This window comes from Camelus dromedarius, chromosome 2, assembly GCF_036321535.1.
Source record: "Camelus dromedarius isolate mCamDro1 chromosome 2, mCamDro1.pat, whole genome shotgun sequence".
NCBI classification, from domain to species: Eukaryota; Metazoa; Chordata; class Mammalia; order Artiodactyla; family Camelidae; genus Camelus; species Camelus dromedarius.
The window spans coordinates 89,993,722-90,012,596 of record NC_087437.1 but is presented as its reverse complement, the minus strand read 5'-3'; the positions used below and the strand labels follow the sequence as shown (position 1 = coordinate 90,012,596).

General features: G+C 33.2%; 1 protein-coding gene across 3 annotated transcripts in view; it reads left to right on the top strand.

The window, feature by feature from the left end:
- CADM2 (cell adhesion molecule 2) overlaps nt 1-18,875 on the top strand; it is a 945,585-nt gene that overhangs the window by 513,187 nt on the left and 413,523 nt on the right. The window lies entirely within an intron of this gene.

The window sequence follows — 18,875 nt, the reverse complement described above, 5'->3', positions numbered from 1 at the left end:
AAACACAAGCAAAAGATCAAAGAGAGATGCAAGAGAATAAGTCAGTTTATGTGATAGCTTTACTACCAGGGTGGAAGTCCTAGACTGGACATAACAGACAATGGACCACTTTTATGAATTTTCTTATTCCATGGCTAAAGTCAAACTTGATGATTGATATATATATACATATTATATATATGTATATATATAATAGAGACAGAAAGGAGATGAGTAAGGAAAGAAGAAAGGAAGGATCTGCTCTATTCAAACATTTAACCCAATGTTACCTAGATGCCTTAAAATTTGTAAGGTCTTTTTGTCACATCTAGGTTGGGTACATACAATATTGGCAGCCTTAGGCAGACCTATCAACGCTGCTACATATCCCAAACCCAGGCCCACATGTGGCTTAGGATCAAAACTGTGAGATGTAGTGCTTTCCAAGTCATCTTTCACCTTCAACCTCCTCCTCCTCCTCAAAAAAAAAAAAAAAAAAAGCCTCACTTTTTAAAAACCAGGTTGGATGAACAAGAACCAAGATCTCTATCTTATACTCTCAGCATACCAGACATCTAAATCTTGGGACGAGAATATATAGGTAAGAATGATTTCTAACTTCAGTCCTGTTTCTTCCTTCAGTCCTGTTTCTTCTCTGTCCAGTTTCTTCTCTGTCCAGTTTCCCAGCACCAGAAGAGATGACCATATATAGAGAAACTTATACTTCTTAGGGGAAGGTTTCATTTTCTTGGAATTAAATATCACACACTATATAGACAGTAGTAATGTGATTACCTGGAATATACCTGACCATGGCAGCTCATAACACAGGAATAGCTCTTAAGAATGTCCTCAATTATATTACTCCATTGCCTTTATGCTGAAGTCACTAGGATATAGATTTTTATATACCTAAGAAGGTGATCTGATAAGGATGTTCTTCAAAATTCTAGCATCATGCTGAGCAAATCTTAGGTGGGCCTGTTGTTTGTCAACCTTGACATCTCTTTCATTTTTTAAGGCAATTAATCACCTGCAGAGATACTAAGGTTTGCCTGGCAATTTTACGTTTTGAGTTGCAACTTTAATAGCACCATCCAGATTTTATTTAAGTGGGAATTCAAATAAACAATTAAAACAGCTAATCATGCCACCTCCGTCTCTTCCCCCTTGATAACAGATGCAGAAAGCATTTCTGCCTTCTTTCTTTTCATCCTTCCCAACATATTCTTCTTTTTTTTTAAAAAAGTTGACCAGAAGAAAGATACCCTAAAGATATATAACCTAGCATTTGTTAACACTAGAATGTGTTTACAGAAATAAAAAGGATATTACTATCATTAAATTATACCCAGAGACGATTCATTGGATTAAAAGACCAAAAAAGGATGGTAAAGATAGTAAACTGAGCTGCAGATTACCACCTGCAGTTTACTCACAGACATTCAGAATTATAAATGATAACTACTTTGATGAGGTCATTTCCCTGCTAACATCTGTCTATCTTTGCTGATGAAGCACAGATCATATAATCAAATGGAAAGAAGTGAGTCGAATGAGGCCAGAGAAGGTAAATGGAGCATTGTATAATTCAAGGTGTAGTCAATGGAAAAAGACATTTTTTGAGACATGTAAGCCAAGACTCTCTGCATATTGAGCAGTGAGAAATATGTCATAAACCATCTTTCTCTATCAAGGTTTTATATTTGACATTGTCTATATATTCTTTTTCATTGTCTAAGCTTTTTATGATTAAAATGAAAATGAAGAGATTTCGTTGTTTCTTATGTTTTAATAAGTCTGGAAGTAGGGATTCAAATACCTAACAAAACATGTTTTGTTGAATATGTTATTTTGATGATTATATATGTACATATATACATTGAAGTTACTCAAGTAAAATGAATTATTTGTTATAATAATGCAGAATTTCATTTGAAAACTTTTTTTTTCAATTTAGTGATAGCAGATCTGTAATAGAAAAATATCCAGCAAATGGATAGTTTTTTGCAAATATTTGTTCAGTGCTAAGCACTTGGAAATTTTGGCATGGTGATTTTATAAAATTCAAGCTGCTATCGATGATTGTTTGAATTATACAGTGCAATGGATGGCAGCAATTAACCAAGAAAATATGAAGTAAATTATCCAAATAATTAAATCAGAGCCTAAGCTGTAATTACATATTGAAAATCCACTTGCAACATTTAATAAGCTTGTTTTATTTTTTGTTATAGGAAGCTGTCTGGTATCATGTAAAGAAGGCTGACCTAGCAACTAGGGACCCTCAGTTCTACTGTCTGTTCCAAAACTAACCTATTTAGTGTCTGATTTCATCACAGGTTCTTTGGTTTTAAAATAGGAAGGCATTTGAGGAATGCTTAGGCCCTTTCCATCTCAAAAAGTGTTATGAGTCTTTGTAACACCTGTAAACCAACCAGCCACAAAGAGGAAGCTCCACTTTGTCCAACATGTTATGTATTATTTATACTGAAATAGCAGATCACTGGTGTGCATTATAATTAAGACAATCAGTATTTGGACATGCATTGAAAACTCCAGCAAAGTCCTTAGCATGGAGATCACAAGTCATCTCCACATTCATTGAATTGGCTTTTAGAAGTAATTGGCCCAGATAGGTAGGGCAGTATTTGCCCAATACCAATTCAGTGGCAGGGCCAAGGCTGATCTGGAGACCACACTTGGACAAACCACTTTTCTGCATTTCTCCTGGCCATCATGGCAGTCAATAGACATACGTGTTATGTAGAACATTAAATGGAGCCAGTGAAATTGTAGAACCAGATTTTTAGTTTTGTTCAATTTACACAAGTTTAAAAACTATTAACTTGATTTAGTTATTAGAAAACTTTAAAGTATGTTAGGAACTTGGGTATGTGAATCTATTTTTCAACTGTACCTTTTATGAAACCCACAGATCAGGTCTTTCTCATGAAAAATTAGTATCCAAGTTGAGATGTTATACAAATTGAGAATCTGAAACACACTAATCTTTTAAGACAATTACAAAAAAAGCAAAATACCTCATTGTTAAAAATATTTACCCATTGAAAATGATAATGTTTTGAATAGGATGGATTAAATAAAACATTGAAGTTAAAAAAAAAAAAACGATTCATTCTGCCCTTTAGTGGCAGGGCCAAGGACGTGAACTTCATGTGGACAACTACTACACAATATGGACAAAACAGTGTTAGATCATGCTTTATTTATGAGCCTGATCTCAGTTCCAAGAACTGTGTTGTATGTAATCCAGCCTCACCTTGCCACTTGTTGCATTAACTAGGGCAAGTTATTTTATTTTTCAAGAATTAGTTTCTCTTTCTATAAAATGGCCCTTGCTTCATAGTATTCTAGAATGACTGAAGAAACTGCACTTTATAGTGGACCTACCATGGTGCTCACCAGACAATAAGTGCTCAGTAACTGAATTCAGTATTATTATGATAAAAAATAATGGTTGTGAAAGGAAAACAGGATAAGAGATGAAGAGTGGCTGACATGGATAATTTAATTCACATCCTCTCCCATCATATTCCCTAAATGATTGCTCTGCTGAGGAGATGGAATCCCTGGAGTTCCCCCCTCCCCCAGCAAATTGGCTCATTTCCATTTGTTTGTGTTTTTTGCTTTCACAATTGTACAGGAGTATACTCTTAGAGTCTGGTAGGGGTGTGCTTACTCAAGCTTTATGCGTTCTTTTTTAAGTTAGACCAAACAGCTTATCTTTGTTCCACAGAACAGCATACAGTACAGAAGAGTGTGGACTATTACAGAGAAAGCCTCTAATTCTGCTTGGAAAGATTAAGGCACTGTTGAAAAATGAACCCTTTGTCTAGCCACAGACCAGGGAAAACACAAGCCCAGAACACTACCTTCTTCCTGCCTTCTGTGCTGCTGCTCTGTGGCCTGCCCGAAAGGCACTGCCACTCATTGACTGCCCAGCCCCTCCCCAGGCCTCAGGGGTGGTGCTGCAGCAGGACTGATAATTTTCTACCATTGGGAAGAGAAGTGGACCCTCCACAACATGTTTGTTTCTGTTTTGAAAAAAACCTACCGAGAGAGGCCCCATATTATTTACCTACGGCAGCTGTATAGAGCGTACAACAAGTTGGAGAATAATTTCAGACCCTTTCAATGTTTTTTTTATGTTAAAAAGGATCACAGGGGACCCATCTGAGATTTTGGAGGGGGACTTAACAAATAAGCTGGCATCTATCTCTGTTCCCTTGACACCTTAGGCAGTGTGTTGCGTGAGACTGTGGGCCCCAGACCTTCTCTGTGGCACTATTAAAATCAACACACACTGCCTGGTTAAATCACAGGTGATTTGGATTTCACGTTGCTGACAGCTTGCTTGGAACTCTCATTTAATCCTTACATTCATCTGAAAACTCGACTGAATTCACCCTCTTTCATTGAGTTTGAGCAATTTCCTGTTATGACCTCAGAGATAACATGCCATCGTCTTAAGATGTTTAGCTAATATGAAACTGTTTTAGCCTGTGGCTTTGCCTTAGGGGAAATGTGCACCACTCTGGCCAACATGAAGGGGAAATCTGCAGCAGTGAGAGCTCAACAGTCTAATTAATTATTTAGAGGTTTCAAGGGGGAAAAAGAAGTCTGGAGTCCCAGAGTTCCCATTTGCAATGCATTAAACAATCAGAATAATAATAAGAAAAAGTAGAGGGAGACTGCCCTGGCTGTCTGGAATGTGTAAGATGTAATTTAAGGGCCAAAATTAGAAATAACCTAGGATCTCAAAGACAATTTTAAGGCTGAAGGTTATGGGAAGGCAGATCCTTCTAGAATTGTAATACTATTTTTTCCTCCTTTTGTCTTTATTTTTGTATCTTGAAATGTCTGCAGAGCTTCACATCCTTGCTTCCTAAATTGCCTTCATGTATTAGAAGTCTTTGGCTGGGTATATAATTAAAGAGTCCAAATGTGAACACCAGGGAGAAAGGTGTCTAATAAAGTAAGTGGCAAATGTGAATTAGTTAAAAGTAGGTCACGTCATACATTGTAATAGCCTCCTTTGGCATCTCTCCTAACTTAGGAGATAAAAGTAATGAAAGGATGCTGCACACTTAGATCTGAGAAAGGCGTTTGTTATAGTGCTACATTATAAGTGCCTATAAATTAGATAAATAGCTGAAAGAAAACCTGGTCATAGAGAGGAAGCATAATCAGGAAACCCAAGCCCTCTAAGTAGAGAGCTGCAGGGAGTCCTAAGGGGTCAGTATTAGCACATGTTAAGTATTTTGTTAATGACATGCTCACATCTGTGGAAGACATTTTCTGATACCAGAATCAAATTATCCAGGAAACACACGGAAAGACAGAGCAACCTGTGGAGTTAACAGTAGTGAGATGAAAGTCATAATGAATGTAAACTAATGTTAAGATAGAGAATACAGAAAAGACAAATGTAACGGAGTACCTGGTTGAAAAACTGAATTGAAGACACATGTATGATATCTGTGGCAATTAATTTTGTATGGCTCTTATACTTTAGAACAATTGCATGCATTAGAGAAATAACAGGAACCATAGATATAGACATACATTCACATAATAGAGTTTTTTTCCGTATACTTCCAGTATGTGAATAATCAGTAGATGAACATTAAGAAATAAGAACAGATACTTGATAGAAGAAGAAAGACAAAAATGGCTAATAAGCATGTTTACTACTCTTTAGCTATTAAATAAATTTAAATTAGAAATCTTTTTTACTAAAAGTAAGAAAAAATGATGAAAATAGTAATAGCAAACACATCACTTACTATGTACAAGACATTGTACTAAGTGACATATTAACTTATTTAATAATCATCACACTCTTAGGAGGCAATGATTATCATAGGCTTTTATGAGTGAGGGAGGAGTGGGGAATGAGTAGCATAAAGACACAAAACTTATGATGAAATTAACAATTTGAACTCAAGTAGTCTGGTCCCAGCATTTGTGCTTTAGTTTATGACTTTGTGCTACAACTATCCAGTGTTTCTGGAGTTGAGAAGATAAAGGCTACATCACATATTTTAGATTGAGACTATAAGCTATGAATTGGTTCTGATCTAATTAAGGAAAATTCACATGAGACTCTGATACGGGACAGAAGTTCAAAAGTTTAGGTCCATGGTCCATTCATTGAGATCAGTGGTTCTTGATGTGTTGTCTCCACAAGAGCAACACAGCGGTACCTGGGATTTTGTTACAGGAGAAAATTCTTAGAACCTAGCCCAGATATATTGAATCAGAAATTGGCATTAGAGCCTGGTGATCTGTGTGGTAACAGTTTCTCTGGGAGATTTCTGGAACACTTTTAGGTTTGGGAGTCACTGCTAGATAGCACAAGCTGTTTCCTATTGGCAAATTAGATCATTGCAAATCAAAGAAATGTGTTCTCTAAATTTCCTAAACTCATATGCAAGATTTGAAAAACAGCTCATTGTATTGCTATATCCCAAACTCCTCTTTCCACCAAAAAAAGTTTCCAATATTACAAAGCAAAAGACAAAAATTCTTAACTTGACCTAAAGAATCTTACTTTCTCATTCCTCTCCCTTCCTCTCTAGGCTCCTCTTGAACTAAGCTCATCTTGGCATTCTTCATTCCAGCCACAGGTGGTTCAGTCCCGTGAGGCCACGTCATTTCCCTCCACAGGTCTTTCAGCATGCCTTCCCCAAAGTTAATAATAATTTTGACCTTCTTCTCTACTAAACCCAACTCAGTCTTAGATTTGAACTTAATGATCATTTCCTTAGAAAATCCTTCACTGACAGCTGTGACTAGCAAGTCCTCTTATTTTTTGATTTTATACCTAAAATGACCTCTCTTTCGAAGCCTGTATTGTGGTTGCATTTGTATAGATACTGATATGATTAATGTCTTGCCCCTCGAATGGACTGTGAGCTTTGTTTGGGTAGGTACTGTAAGTGACCTTTGATCATATGACGATTCATTGAACAAATGAATGCATGCATTACTTCCTTTGTATTTCTTTAAATTCTAAGCATGCAATGATTTATGAATTAAAAAGTTGATGTCTTTTGCCTTTTCAAGAATTAATAATGAAGTGTCTGTATAAAGATTTTCTCAAATTTTGTGAAAACAAACAAAAAATCCTTGTCATTTAAAGTATTATTCATGGTGTTACCTACCTTTCCTACTATCAGGTCCCACACAATGCAGTTCTTTTTGGAGTACCTTTATGGAAATCTGAAGAAAATTCTGTACCCTCTCCTCAAAAAAAAAGTCTACTTTGCATATAATTTCAAAGAACTCACAGACACCCTGAAGTCCAGATAAAAGTATTTTTGCATAATTTTGTCCTGTGAAATTTTCATTCTTCCGTATTTTGAATTATGTTTTACTGATAGTTATTAATTTAGTAAAAGGACTATAAATCTTAAATTAATTAAATTAAAATGTTTTTGTGACTATACACGCTTTTTCATAAAATGAAAAATTTCAAATTTGCAATATCCTTAAATTGCAAAAATAGATACATTGTGATTACTATTTAAAAATTTTATCATTTGTATTATTTTTTCACTTTATTGGAATCAATCTTTGGGACAAGTAGTATAAAAAAGGCATGGCTAAATAAATAAAATTTTTAGAATTTTAAAACTTCAAAAGTACAAAAAACTTTAGATGTTAACTGTCCGAATATTTTATTTATACATGATGGAACTGAGATCTAAATGTGATAATTGACTCATTAGAGATCAAACAATTAGGAAGCAGATCTAAAATTAGAGCTCAGTTCTATGACATTTGATGACAACATTTAAAAAATAAATTGGAGACAGATGTACTTTATCAAATGTTAGAATCCATAAAACTTAAAATAAATTACTCTGAAAGCTGTTTAAGAAGACTTAAGTTATTCAGGGCAGTCTCATTGGAATGGGACTTTGAAACTATGTGTTCCTTTAGGAATGCGTCCTGTTTTTGATTTTAAGAGTTTATGTTCTTGACTACATATGTTTTGGTATATGTCATTAACATACTGTTCTTAGAAATGTAATTTCTTGTTTTCCATATTTAAGGTAAAATTACTCACCTATAGTTAAATAAACAACACTGGGGTACATAAGAAAATAAGTGAATGTGAGAAAAGGAAACACAGATGTACTTCTACAACAGAGTTGGAATTAGGACCAAAAAGTTAATGATACCGTTAATGATGATAACTATTTACCATGTATCAGATAATTTATTATATTCTATTCTTCAAAGGAAAGCAGATACTATTCTTTGTATATAGGAAAAAAATGAATTGTCAAGAGCATAGCTTTCCCATAGACATAATTGTTAAGTGCTGCAGATCTGGCCAGTGTTGAGAAAAGCTTTTTTGAACCACTCTGCTACACAAACTATTTAGTCATGTGAGAAAATCACAATTTGGCCTCAGTTTCTTTATAAAACATTAGAATTCTATGCTTCTGCTTAAGTGATATGTGTGAAATATGTAAGTCAGTCTAACCTATAATCTTCTCCTGGAAGGCAGTGGTTCTCAGACCTGGGCATACATAAGAATCCAAGGAAAGCATTTTCAAAATGCCTTCTCCTGAGCACTTACTGCCAGAGATTTGGATTCAGGACTAGTGTGGGGCCCAGTAATATGCATTTTTATATCCACATCCAGGAGTGATGGTGGTCCCAGTGCCCTTGTAATTAAGAAAACTATTAGAACTAAACTATTTAAAAAAAAAAACCCAAACATTAGAACATTAAAAATAAGTGTTACAAAAAGGTTCACTCCCTAGCTCTAGGAATGACCATCTATAAACTCTATCCTGACAGGTATGACACAGATTATTCACACAGCTATTTTATCAGAAAAGCACCAGAGTATTTGTTCTGAGTAAAAAGGAAATCTGTGCTATATGTTATAATAAATGGTAAATAGGTAGTAAATCGATGTACTGTGTATACTTCAAAATTAATACTATCTGGGTTCTAAGGTGATACTGTATTATCTTTGAGACCTCAGTAAATGAAATATTTTTAAAAAAATGAATGACAGAAGTTAAATATGGTTCAAAAGAGGTTTATCCTTTTAAAAATCAGTGTTACATACAGAGGTACAGGAATGAGAAATTTTCATCTTTTTGTTGAAATATGCATCTAAATTAAAGGGCATATAGGATTTTAAAATTTGATTTGCTTTCAAATTGACATGAGTTTATGCTAACTGTGCTTGTCTTTAAAAACATAATTCAAATCATTGTATTACTTAACTTAAAATCTAGTGATTTTATTGAAAAAAAAAATAGTATAAGTATGTCACTACTTCCCCTGTGTTTTTAATGTAAAGTAAAATGTGGAGTTAGGACACATCATTCCAGTATAATAATCATACCAATTATAGGAATATTAAACACAAAAAATTGTTTTATAGGTAGTTTAACCTACACTTAATGTGTGTGATCATGGACTTGAATAGTTGCTAGTTGATGCTTTTCAACAATTTAAAGTAACCCATATTGCTTCCATCACACTCCTTGTCTCTTGCTTAGTATTTACATTCAAGCTAACATTTTTCCCACAAGATCTTAGATGCGGTTATTCTTGATTTAAAATAACTACCTTGGTCAGGATACTGACAAAATATGACAAGAACAGGAGTATGGAGTGTCTAGTAGTATTTGTCTTTCAATGTGATTCAAATTTATTTAATTTAAATATACTTTGTATAACCAAAAGTAATTACGTTGCAGGAAGATATACATGAAAGGAAATGAATCTTACTTTGAAATTTGGTGTTATTTTGATTTGTACCCTGAGTCTATATTATACTTTTAAATGTTTGTTAGAAAAAAAGTAGTAAATTTTTTGAAGCATAGAAGTACTTTATGACTTACTGTTGAATATACCTTCATATTGTCATTTGTCTCACAAGATATTTTAAATCAAATCTCCAAAGTTACATGTAGGAGAGGTTTCATATACTGTCATTTTAGTTATTCTTCATTAATTACAACAAAAAAAGTATATATACCTAGTTATAAATCAGATTTTAATGTTCATTTCAGAAATTGGAAATATATTTTAAATATTTTTGCATTTAAAATATTTATTTTTAATATTTAAATAACTAAAGATTTAATGTATTTACATACATACAGATTTTTGTATTTAACTAAAACCAGAGTAAGCCCTAAAATTTAAAGAATGGGTATTGTCCATATATCACATATAGAAGTGTGTTGTGTTTATATATTTAAACATATATCCTTAACAATATACTATAACCTTTTAAATGTTTATAGATTTACCTTAAGAAGTGTTACTATTCAGAATATTTTAAGGTAAATTTAAAATCTAAGCAATGTAAGTGAGTTATAAAATTTCATGCAGTTTACAATGGTAGCAGTGATTATTTGTATCTTGAATCTTATCTCAAAACAGCATTTTAATGTTCATGAAGTCAGTTGAGAGAGAGCACAGATTGCTCTAGGTCAGTAAAGAAACTATTTCACAATTGTAGCTCTCTCTGAATAGCTTTGTATTCTCTCATTAAGAACAACAGTACAGAAAATCATTTACTGCTCATTTTACAAGGCACATAATATCCTGTGCATGCTTAGGCAGCTATATGGCGATTTACAAATCAGGACAGGCATCAAAATTACTGAGCTTAGAAAATAATTCACAGTGTCAATGTGAATAAATTTTTAGATTTTAACAATATATTTAGCCCAATAAAATAAGATTCTTTATTCATGAACGAATTTGAAAGGTATTCAAGCAGGACTCCTAAACCATTTACTCTGAATTATTGGTTTTATTATTTTAATACCATTTCCATGTCACTTTGTGGTAACCTTGTGATTGCATAACAAAAACTAGAAAAAGAGATCAGTGCAGGGCAGGATGAAGAGTTATAAATCAACAAGGGCATTTTTTTGCCTTTTAAAGAAGGTAGGGGAAATTTCTGTTACAGTTGCTTTAATGCCTTGAGATTTCATATAAAAATGAGCTTAGGTGATAATTTTTTTTAAAAATTGAATTAAAAACAGCATACAAATCTATACACACATATATGTATGTTTTTGTGTGTGTATATATACTTAACTGCAACTAAGATGAAAATTATCTCTGCTACTTATGAATTTGGAGAGAACAAAGAGATCAGAGAAATGATATAGGAATTAAAATAAACAACCATTATTGAAATAGTAGATTATGGGAGGGAGGGTACAGCTCAGTGGTCGTGCATGCTTAGCATGCACAAGGTCCTTGGTTCAATCTCCATTACCTCTGTTACATAATAACAAAATAAAGAAATAAAGCTAATTACCTTCCCCCCAATTTTTTTTTTTAAAAAACACTGAAAACATAAATTTCCAATTTTTCAAAAAAATGGAAAAGCTTAAGTTACTATTAAACCTATTGCTTTTATTTAAATCTTTCCATTTATGAAAAGGATTTTCTTAGCAAAACCAAAGATAATTAAATATAATGATCACTAGCGTATGACTCAATTTGTGGTTCTGTTTAAGAATTAAAAAGAAAATGCATCCCTCTCTACAGTTTTAATAAGAGTGTAAGATTATACACACAACTAAAGTATTCCATTGCAACAATATTTTCTACTTTTGTGTTGAATGTATCAATGCACAAAATGATTCACTTAGTGGTAGGAAAGAAAAAAGCCACAAATAAACATATACTCATTTTGCTACTTGTAGGCATTTGAGAACACTTAAATCTATTGAGTCCATTTCTCATCCTTTATCCCATGTTCCTTGACAACATGACTTGGTCTTTCATAAGAAATTATTTCACTACTGTTATGATGATAATAGTAGGTGTTATTCAAAATTCAATTTCATGTTTAATCCAATAGACATAAATCTATATTTGTAAACACAAAGCCAGTCTTCGTGTTTACAAATATAGACAAAGCATTTGAAGACTAAGAAAAAAGGAGCAGAGGGCATGCTTTCAGGTACTTCTCATATTTACTTGTCTGCTCATAAAACCAGTCTTAATTGTACCTTAGGAATGCAGACGGCAAGTACTTTCCTGATGTGCCTATAGGGCATGTGAGAAGGGGAGGGAGGAATCCTTGTGTTCGCTTTGTTTCTCAATTCCACAGCATTTTATTAGAAATTTGCTAGTACTCATGTGCTGCTCATTAGATAGAATCAAATTGTTATGAGAAATGTATATATATGTCTGGAGGAAGAAGCCTCACTCTATTACTTTGCATTTAAATTTTGTACCTTAAGTTAAAGCTGGATTAATTTTATGGTTTGCAGCAAATAGTGGCTAAGTGACTCTATTTGGGGAATAAAAAAGAAATGGTATTAATGATGTTGATTCTGCCATGTAAAATCTGGAATGCATTTTCTTTTCAAAATGGCTTTCAAAACATCTACCAGTGTACTTAATATTATGGTGCTTTTTTCTTACTGGACTCAATTTATAGATATATAATAAGTTAATTCAGAATTCTGCAGACTTTAAATTTATGGTTCTGTTAATGCCATCAATTTTACAAAGGAGTATTTTCTATAATATCTTCTATGTAAATATGTGAATATTTGTACATTTTATACTTGCAGCTACTTATAATAATAACTTGAGTTTTTCTAACCAAGGCTTAAGTATCCATTTTTTCTACTTTTCAGTTAGAAGTGTTGTCTGAAAAGCTATCCCAATATTTAGTATGTATGAGGTCCCATGCAGGGTACAGATGGCATCTTAACCCCATCCATATGTTTAAAGCATCTCCTTCATTTGGAAGTCTTATAGGCACCAAAACAATCATGGAAAGAAGTGGTCTTTAAATTTCAATTTTATCAAAATAAACCAGATCTCCTGTGTCTAAAACCTTTGCCAAGAATGAATTTTCTTCAGCAGACAGTAAGCCAAACCCATTTTTAAAGGCCAAGGAAAAGACTGATAAGTATGCATTTGATTATATGAGAGTTAGATTGAATTATCTTTGTTTTGGTTGTGCTATTTTTATTTATGCATACACTCTCTTGAGTATTATAAAATAACTTTCAAATAGCTTGTGTCTGTTTCTGAGAACTTTTGGATTTTACTCTCTTTATTTGATTATTTGTTATGCTGTTATATAGTATATATCATAAACATGTAATAGCATAAATATATAATGCATTACCTATTATAAACATATAATAACATGTAAGCATACTATATATTGCATGTTATAAACATGTTCATGAAAATATCTGAGATAAATACGTACTAAATGTAAGCATGTATATATATACATATACATCAGTATTTTATCAAAATCTTAATTAGTAATAGTTTTAATATGTAAAAGTAATTTGTTTTTTAGATTTTGTTTTTATATATGAGGAGGCATCTACTTTGATAAACCTAATATTATGTGCATTTTCCTAGTCAAGATCTAAGTGGAAATGACCTATATTAATGGGTTTCCATTTTATCAGAATACAGTCTATGTTTAATAGTGACATGAACTGTCAAGGATTTATTAAGCTCCTAAATTAACATATATTAACACACTCATAAGCCACAGTTATTTCCATAGACTGAAGTTGGGTGGAGCATTTTATAGTAAATGTGGTTTTAGCTGAGTTTCTCTTCTCTTAATGGGATCATTAAGCATTCAGAACACACATATAACTTTTTAGAAAATTATTTTTGTTTCCTGAGCTGTAATTCTACAACAATTCAAACTTCATGTGATTTTGAAAACAGGTTAAGATTTGCTGAGAGATGGGTAGAGGGAATCTCCATTCAGTGATGACAATTTTTTGAATGATATAACTCAAAGAGAAAATTTAAGGAGTGAAGGAATTTTCAGATTAGAATTTTGCATCTAAGAAAAATTTTGCCCCAAGCACCTCCTAATAAGCCTCCCTAAAGAAATTGAGGTAAACATGCCCATGTTGACCACTGAAGTGTCTTGGAAAGGAAAGGAGTTAGTTGAGTCCTAGTTCCAGTTTGGAGACTTAACTTACGCCTCTGCTAGTTCTAAAATGAATAAAAGTAATTGTTTATGGATTAGGAAAATGTAGAAGAAAGCTTATAGAAAAAAAATTATTCCTGGGAATGTGTTCACTCTTTCCATGAGACATTCCTACATGCCCGCGGTGGCTTTCAAAGCTAAACTGGTGAAGCATGAGGGGATTACAGTTTTATCAACAGCCTGATGCTGCACCAGCAGCAGGTGCACTGGCTGCATGACCAGCAAGGCCACTGGTGCCACAGAACCTGAGTCTCTGACCGTAGTCACTCTGTGTTAACACCATTATTGATGGCTATCCAAGCAAGATAGCAGTTGCCAAGGAATGAGCTGAAGTACTAGATGTTGCTTTAAAAACATAGAGGAAAGAAAGAATGAATTAAAAAAAAAAAGACCCGGATTCAAGCGCTTGGCTCATTTCTTATATTACGACTGCCAAATGCAGCCAAAGCAGCCGTGAGAGCTGCTGCCACTCCAGAGGCAGACACGCCGCGTGGAGGAAGTTGGAAAGACTGAAAAGTCAACGCTGAAACTGAAAGCAAAGTGCCAATTCAGATGCTGAATTGTGCAAGAACAGGATGTTTTCCTTTCCTTTTTTCACAATGAAGCATTTCTTTTACTCCCTCCTGTTTTGATCAAAGACCAATATTCTCAACTCTCAGTCACCAAATTGCTATGGTTTTGCTACGTGTTTATATTTTGCTACATGTTTATACAGTACTTCTTGGTGTATATGCTTATTAACATAGATTTACTCAAAAAATAATTAAACATTAGAACGTATGGTAAATAGAATGGCAGTCACTCATGAACTCAGGCCCAAACATCAAATGCGAATATTTTGCCATATTTTACTCAGGTTTTAAAAATGAAATAAGCTGAGTGATATCCCTGCCATATGTATCTTTGAATTTTATACATTAATATGTTCTCATGTTAATATAAATTATTTATTTGAAAATGTATATTAATGATTTTGTTCTCCGTACTGTACCCCTTGCCTAGAATAAGAGCTTCTGCATAAAAGATTCTCCAAAAGGGAATCAAAATTTTTGATTGAATGAGTGCTAATGCACTGATAAATTATCCCTTTGCAATTTTCTGTTTCATTCAGTAAAATGTTTTTGATATTTATTCATGTTCAGGCTCTTCAGGTGTTAGGTAGTAATCCAGTGTGTGACTATACAGCGGTTTATTTAGTCACCCTAATGTCCATTTAGAATGGTTCTATTTTTTCTTTTCTTTTTTTTTTAATATGTCAAATAGTATCCAATAATCTTTAAGTCAAAATTCCAAATTAAGGTGACCGTCAGTACGTTGATGCCGTGTTTAATATGTGCAGTGTTTCTTGCTCAATTAGAAGACGTTAAATTTCTTGGAATAATAAATGTTACTCCATTTTCATCATTATTGCCAATAATGTCATTCAATAAAGGTTAAATGGATTTCTTAGGTAAAGAAACTCTCACTTAAAAAAAAAAAAACTTCAGAGGACATATAATTTCAGTCTCCTAGGGGAATACATATTTCCTGATTTGATCCTCCATAATAATAAGACCTTGACTTACATAAAGTTGTTTAGGAGTTCAAAACAAGAGGAAGTCTGATGTTTTTGAATACCTTCATCTCAGTGCTTACAAGCAGCTACTGTTGTAAGCATTGGAGATACATCCATGAACAAAACCATCTGTTCATCTTTTCATTCATTCATTCAGTAAAAATATTTTATTCCTGTCCTTTTTAGTGTTGAATGCTAAAATGTTAAAGGCAAATAATATATTTTAATTTTAATTTTTTTCTAATTTTAATTTTTCTAATTTAAGACTCAAATTTACAAAATATCTTGCTTCCACTTACTATGTCAGCTTTATAATTTTAAAGTGGCATTTCTTGATTATAAGCAGGAAGTAAGCAAGAAAGAATAAAACCATTTGGTAAGGAGGTGATAATAATAATCAGGAAAATTCTGAAGATAATTTTGCAAAATACTTCAGATTATAGGTGAAAAAACAGGTTCAGTGAGACCAAAAACATCCCCATAAATGTATTTCAACCTTAGTACTTGAAGCTGGGTAGTGTTCACTATGCACAGATGAATTTTTGGCTTAAATACTGTAGATGCTTTGGGAAGGAGCATGGAATCCAAACATCTAGATGTGAGTCTGACTACTGGTCTTATGAACCTTCTCATAACTGTTAACTATGAAATCAAAACAATAACACCTACTTCAACTCAGAAGACATGCATAAAGTATTTAGTGTAATTCCTAACACATGGTAGAAACGTAACAATTGCTAGCTCCCTTTTTATTAATTTCCATATTTTACAGCCTGTTCTAAAATATGCATGCACTCCTCTTTTTCCTCTATTCACCCCCACCCCGGGACTAAATGGGTAACAAATGCACAAAACAGACACTAAAATGTGGTTGCTATACTTTGTTCTTGTTACACTACTTTTACCCTTGCCCAAATCCTAGAAACTTGTCCACATGTAAATATGCCACAGTCTCCATTTTATTCTTCATTGAGAAGTTATGTAATGTGGAGAAATACTTAATTTGTGACTTAATAACATTAATTCTAAGAAAGTTATTGTACAAGAAAGGCAATGATGTCCTTACAGTTTATAGTCAAGATTCCTTGAAATGTGAACACAGCACTGAACTGTAACATTTGGTTTCTGTCGTCTTGCTCAATTTATAAACTGAAACTGGTGCTACAATATCACACGGGAAAATAAGATTTTTATTTATTAGAAAATTATTAGACAACACAACTGTGCCAGAATGTTGAAAGCACCAAGCAAATTAACTTAATAAATTATTAAAAACGTGAAATTCTACTGGGGTTAAGAGGAGGACAGTATCACATAAAATTCATTCAAACAGGAGCAAACCTGGCAGGATACCTGCAATAAAACCTGCTCATAGTAATACTGATTTTCAGGAGTTGAGTCAGAAGACTAGGCTGAAAATTTGATAATGAAATCAAAAACCTACCTACCCACACCACAATTGTAGATCTTTTATGGCTTAGAAAATGATTCCAAATATTGGAAAAACAGAATTTTTATGGAGGAAAAACAATTTCGTTAAAACAGGAGACCCAAACTAAACTGTTCAATTGATGTTACTCAGTTATGAGACAGAAAATACAAGGAAGAGAAACACTGGAGTTTCCTAAAGATATGAAATTGTGCATTCCAAAAATATTTATTTTCATACAACATTTTGAGAATGAAGCCGCATCTTTAAAATCTGTATTTAGCTGCAATTAAACTAAAAATAGTAAATACTTCAAAGCAAGGCATGACAAATTTCAGTTAGTCAAGTAAAATTGTAATAAGACTGAAATAGGACTGTAATAGGACTAATTTTTTGCATCACTAATAATATGTGATCTATTATATTTTAATACTTCAATCATAGTGTATTAGGTGTTTCAAGATACGAGGAAAGCCAGTAGTTTTGTTTCTCCTTAGAGAAACAAACTGTCAGCAAAATAGCTTTTTAATTTTTGTTTTGAAGAGTAGGGTAGATAAGCGCCATTTTCAACTCTCTTGATGTCTGTGTACAGGCCAGCATGACTTCTTGAACGAAACCTCAGATTTATATAGGACCACTGGAAGTCACTAAGGGGTTCTAAGGGCAATTCTCATTTTCCTGGGAACTTAAAAAAGAGAACAGATTTCCAAGGCTTTGAGTCAAGATTTCTGTTTACTTATGGAGCCACAGAGGATAGAGGCAACTGGAAATGAAGCAAGTGACTAAAATCTCCCCCATTAATTACTGATCCCAAAGGACTGTCATACGTGATGATTGCAGTGGTGCCACAGATGTCAGGAATCACAGAACAGGGGCCTCCCTGATTATTGTGACCACGCTTCCCTTACTGACAGAACCAGTATCTTAAATGAGCAGAGCTGTTTAGTATTCAGTCAAGTCTTTAATTTGTCCAAGAATATTTTAACGAAGTCCGCCCCTGAATTCCTTTAGCAACATTTAGTCTTTTCAGTTGCTTGTTTTGCCTTTATGATAAGATTGTTAATAATTTCAGGGCTGGATATGTCTTTAGTCTCTATGCCCTTTACTGCTTAGCATGATTTTGAAAACTTAGTTGTTCAACACTATTAGGTGAAATTTGCATGTAAATAATGTCGAAAGCCTATTGTATTCTCTTTCTTTTTTTGCATTTTTTATTGTAAATATATAGAACAATATTTAACATTTAATCATTTTAGGTGTGTAATTCTGTGGCATTAAGTACGATCACACTCTTAGGCATGCTCCCTTAAAGCAGTTGGAATTTAATGGTAATAATTATAGCATAAAAATCTTAGAGATGAGATATGCGTCAAGGAGATGAGAAGTCCCAGAGGAGAGTTTAGCCTGGATAGTCCCTTGGTCCTTCATATGAGAAGACTAAAGTTAACTGAGACAGCAAACATTCTTCAACATTGTGCGGTCCTGTCCCTATATCGATACTCCTATGAACTTTTTGCTTGATTTAAGAAGTTTATAGAATCTTTATTCTACACTTTAACTGCAAAATATTAGTAAGACGTGATGAATTTATCTTCAGAACATCAAATCATGTATTTATATACATGTGTTCATTGGAAATAATTTTAATATGCATGCTTATATGTTTTTCTTAAACCAGGAAAATATATTGGTGGATCTTTAAAAATACCTGCATGTAAATACTTAGATATTATAAATTGCAGGAAAGGAGGATCAAAATATATGAGGTGTACTGATGTACTAATTCATGATTGGAAAATGAAAACTACCCTAGCATGGTAAGAAACAACTCACCTAAGACATACTTGTCTTATTTCTAAATGTGAACTTCGAACTTTGTGAAGTACATATGTTGA